The sequence below is a fragment of the Penaeus japonicus genome, unplaced genomic scaffold, assembly GCF_977035675.1.
Source record: "Penaeus japonicus unplaced genomic scaffold, GWHDUDI00000001_assembly GWHDUDI00000017, whole genome shotgun sequence".
Lineage (NCBI taxonomy): Eukaryota > Metazoa > Arthropoda > Malacostraca > Decapoda > Penaeidae > Penaeus > Penaeus japonicus.
In genome coordinates, this window is record NW_028234419.1 from 4,741,400 (window position 1) to 4,746,399 (window position 5,000).

The following is a 5,000-nucleotide window of genomic DNA, read 5'->3' on the forward strand; positions in this document are numbered from 1 at the left end:
TCGTGTTGGCTTGAAATTCCTTGAAAGACAATATAGTAAAAACTACATACAGTACCATCTACAAAAGGCAAAGGAACTTATTAATAGATTTGTATAGTATGATACTCTTATGAACAAAATTCCATTTGATTTAGTAAAACCCAAGTAATATTCTTAAAAGACCAAAGACCAGTTAATTCATGTAAAGCGCAAGGTATGGCTGGAGCAGCTAATGGGCCTTGTACCACACTGGACTGTAGAGAAAGGGAGAAGTAGAAGAAAGAAGATATGATCATGATATGAAGATATGAGAAGAAAGACATGATGTATAAGGTAGTTTCGGTGGAGAAGATGGAGGATAGTGGAGACGGTAGCCGAGGGAGAGAAGAGGGGGAGAAGAGGAGGAGAAGGTAGCCGAGGGAGAGGAGACGTAGGTAGGAGAGAAGGAAGCCGAGGGAGGAGAGAAGGTAGCCGAGGGAGAGGAGACGTAGGTAGTAAAGTAAATAAAGGAAGAGAACAAGGTGCATTTGGAAGGAGACACCCACGATCTCGACGCACGTTATATTACGATTAAACACACTGATTGACTGTTCGTTGCTGATGCGAGACGCCCGAGGGAGTGCTACTACGCTGCTGCTTCGACGGAATATTAGTTTGCCTCCGTTTCAAACTTGTGTGTTATGAGTTCCGTAGTCAGATAAGCTGCCCACTTGACACAGAACATGGGTGTCAAATTGTTTGTGAAGTTATATTAGCATGCTGATACATTAACGTGATAATGGTGTTTAATGATGGTTATGATCGTGAAGATGGTAATCGAGAGAACTATGGCAATGATAATGAAAAATATGAAAATAATAGCAATGCTACTACTATTAATGGTAGTGGTAATAACGATCATATTTATGAGGACAATGCTATTGATCATGACAATAAAATAAAAACAAGGATAGTAATGATAGTAATCAAGATAACAACGATTATCATTATAATATTATACCAATAACAATCTAAATCTATAACCAGCATTGCTATCGTTGCCCTCATAAGTGCTACAAATATTACAGATTTATAATACTATCAAAATGCTAAATCAAACAGGAAATCAACAATTTGTATTATACTAATTGTGGAGAAAACAAACAGATATCAATTAGTACTAATGGCATCGGCTATCATAACTCTTTAAGTACTAGTTAACATAATATGATAAATCCTGTATAACTGAGAAAGGTGCAGGGGGAGAGGGGGGGGGGGACAAACAGAGAGAGCGAAAAGGAAAGACGGACAGAGACAGATGGAGAGAACGACAGCCATACAGACAGACAGACTGACAAACAGACATACAATAAGACAAAAAGCAAAAAAAGAGGGAAAAAAGAATGAGAGCGAGTGAGAGAGAGACAAAGAGATAGATAGAGAGATAGAGAGAGAGTGAGTGTGAGAGAGAGAGAAAGAGAGAGAGAGAGAGAGAGAGAGAGAGAAAAAGAGAGAGAGAGAGAGAGAGAGAGAGAGAGAGAGAGAGAGAGAGAGAGAGAGAGAGAGAGAGAGAGAGAGAGAGAGAGAGAGATAGGTAGATAGGTAGATAGACAGATAGATAGACAGAGAAAGAGAAAAATAGATAGATAGATAGATAGAGACCTCCTCAGGCCATATCTCTCTCTCGAGAGAGAGAGATATTGAGAGGGGAATCCAACCACAAATTAAAGCATTTCAGACGCGGTCGTATAATTATTCACATTATCATTTCTTTAGCAATATCCTCGTTGTTCTCATTGTTATAATGATAATTATTATTATCATTATCATCGCTATGTCAATTACTATCATTATAATGATGATGATGATCATCAGTGCCGTTTCATTGTCATTATCTTTATCATCATTATTATCAGGAAGGAGAAGAGAAAGGGGAAGAGGAAGGAAAATAGGAAAATAAAGTTACAATACAAAGAACAAGAGGAAGTAGACAAGAGAGCGAGGAGGAGGAAGAGGAAGAAGATGCGTCAGTATAAAGAGGAGTTCAGGAGAGAAACAAGAGGAAGGAGAAGAGGAAGGGTTCGAAACAAAGGGGAATAAACGACGTGAACAGGGGAGATGAAGAGAGAAAGATTCGTGATAAGGGGGATCGAAAGAGGAAGACAGGAAAGATGAAGAGATAAAGATTCGAGATAAAGGGTAAACAGAGAAGAGGAAAGATAGGACGAGTGGTGGTGGGGGAGTGTCAGGACGAGGAAGTAAATGATAGTGAAGTAAATCATAATAAAGAGGGCAGGGAGTAGGAGGGAAAGAAGAGGGTCTTGTTAGGATAAAAGGGCGTTAAGGAGATAGCTAAGGGAAGGAGGAAGGGAGGGGAGAGGGAAGGAGGAAGGGAAGGGAAAGAGAAGGAGGAAGGGAGGGGAGAAGGAAGGAGGAAGAGAGGGGAGAGGGAAGGAGGAAGGGAAGGGAAGGAGGAAGGGAAGGGGAAGGGAAAGAGGAAGGGAGGGGAGAGGGAAGGAGGAAGAGAGGGGAGAGGGAAGGAGGAAGGGAAGGGAGAGGGAAGGAGGAAGGGAAGGGAAAAGGAAGGAGGAATGAAAGGGAAGGGAAGGAGAAAGGAGAGGGAAGGAGGAAGGGAAGGGAAGGGAAGGAGGAAGGGAAGGGGAAGGGAGGGGAGAGGGAGGGAGGAAGGGAGGGGAGAGGGAAGGAGGAAGGGAAGAGGAGAGGGAAGGAGGAATAAAAGGGAAGGGAAGGGAAGGAGGAGGGGAAGGGAAAGGGAAGAAGAAAGGAGAGGGAAGGAGGAAGGGAAGGGAAGGGGAAGAGAAGGAGGAAGAGAGGGGAGAGGGAAGGAGGAGGGGAGGGGAGAGGGTAGGAGGATGGGAGGGGAGAGGGAAGGAGGAAGAGAGGGGAGAGGGTAGGAGCAAGGGAGGGGAGAGGGAAGGAGGAAGGGAAGGGAAAGGGAGGGAGGAAGGAAAAGAAAGGGAAGGGAAGGAGGAAGTGAAGGGAAAGGGAAGGGAAAGAGAAGGAGGAAGGGAAGGGGAAGGGAAGGAGGAAGGGAGGGAAGAGGGAAGGAGGAAGGGGAAGGGAAGGAGGAAGGGAAAGGGAAGGAGGAAGGGAAAGGGAAGGAGGAGGGAAGGAAGGAAGGAAGGGGATGTGTCATGATAAAGGGAAATATTTACCAAGGGGATGGAGGAGGGAGGAGAAAGCAGAGGTTTCAGTATAAAGGAGAATAAAGGAGGCATGCAGGGAAAGGAGAGGAAGAGAGAAAAAGAGGAATGGAACGAGAGGTCCAGAGAGAGTTCACTATAATGGAAAGTAAAAATCAAAAAGAATGATAACGAAAATGAAGAGTAGCAGGAAGGAAAAAGGATTTGTGTCAGTATAGAAGAGACCAAAGGAAGGAGAAAAGGTGAGTCAGTATAGACAGGAGTATAGGGAAGTGTGTTTCAGCAAACGGGAGAGAAAAATCGAGTGTTTCAATACAGAGTGAAGCAAGATATGTATCTGTACAGAAGGGGGGGGGGGGTGGAAAAGGGCGTGTATCAGTACAAAAGGGTAATGAAATGTGTTAACAAAGAAGGGAGCAAAAGAGCACAGGAAGGGGGAAGGGAGTAAATCAGTAGAAAAAGGGAGCGAAGGAAGTCATCACGTCCTGCTAGCGAAGGCGAGGGAGAAGAAGGAGGAGGAAGAGGGAGCGTTACGTCGGCCACACAGCTCCCCCGAGAGTCGTTACTCGGAATCTCGCTAACCTAACCACATCAAGGGGAGGCTTGCTGATCCGCTAAAGGAGTCATGAGGGGAAGCTACTTTCGAGTCCTTTGGGGCGGGAGAGTGGATAGATATAGGAGGCGAGGAGGAGGAGACTATAATCCTTAGTGTTGTAGGATGCGTAGGAGGGGAGAGGAGGGGAGGGGGGAGGGGTAGATTTTGATTTAGAGAGTGTGGTGAGAGAGACTGATCGAAAGGATTTTTCTTTCTTTTTTTTATCTTTCCTTTCTTTCTCTTTCTCTCTCTCACACACTCTGTCTTTGTCTATGTCTGTCTCTCTTCTCCCTCTCTGTCTCTCTATCTCTCTCTTTCGTTCATATGAAGAAGAAGAAGAAGAAAAAAAAAAACTCATTTCCGACAGAAACGACCACCAAGTTCGTTCAATGACGCGACAACAATGTTTCGAAACAACAACAACAACAACAAAAAACGCGTTTCCACTTAAGAAACTTAAAGTAACTTTACGCGGAACGCTGATTGGATGTTAAAACAACAAACACACCCACATACATGAAAATGAACAGTAACACATATACAGAGATTGAGAGAGAGAGAGAGAGAGAGAGAGAGAGAGAGAGAGAGAGAGAGAGAGAGAGAGAGAGAGAGAGAGAGAGAGAGAGAGAGAGAGAGAGAGAGAGAGAGAGAGAGAGAGAGAGAGAGAGAGAGAGAGAGAGAGAGAGAGAGAGAGAGAGAGAGGCCCATACACGGTAACTGGCTAATGTCTAACAACGCTAATTGGCTACTGTAGTCCGCGTCTCCCATTGGTCGATTCAAAACCGAAGCAAATCGGGTGAGTGGCCTGTTTTTATGCAAATGAAGCTACATTTTCGCCGATATTGTCGTAGAAGAAAAGCCGCTGGTTTTGATGAGAAAGAGTGATATATCGTATCATTCATTTTTGCTAAGCATTAGGTCGTTTTTTTATTCGTATTTTCCCCCTTTTAACTTCCTCATTCGCTACTTATTTTCTCTCGCCCCCTTTCTTTTATGCATTCTTTCTCCAGTCTCTCTCTCTCTCTCCTCTCTCTTTCTCTCTCTCTCTCTCTTCGACGCAAATGTCGTCACGGCAGCTCCCCCCCTTCCCTTCCCTTCCCTTCCCTTCCCTTCCCTTCTCCATGCCCAGACGCAACAAGGGATTCATCTTTTTTAGGTATATGTCTCCCTCTCTCTTTCTTTCTCTATCATTCTCACTCTCCCTTTGTCTCTGTATCTCTATATCTTTCTCTTTCACTCTCATTCCCTCTCTGTCTCTGTCTCTTCTATCTTCCGCCCCCCCT

The 5,000-nt window shown here is 44.4% G+C and overlaps 1 protein-coding gene across 1 annotated transcript in view; it reads right to left on the reverse strand.

Annotated features, from left to right (window-relative positions):
* LOC122267863 (putative G protein-coupled receptor No18) overlaps positions 1-5,000 on the reverse strand; it is a 192,760-nt gene that overhangs the window by 87,846 nt on the left and 99,914 nt on the right. The gene's annotated exons all lie outside the window — the stretch shown is intronic.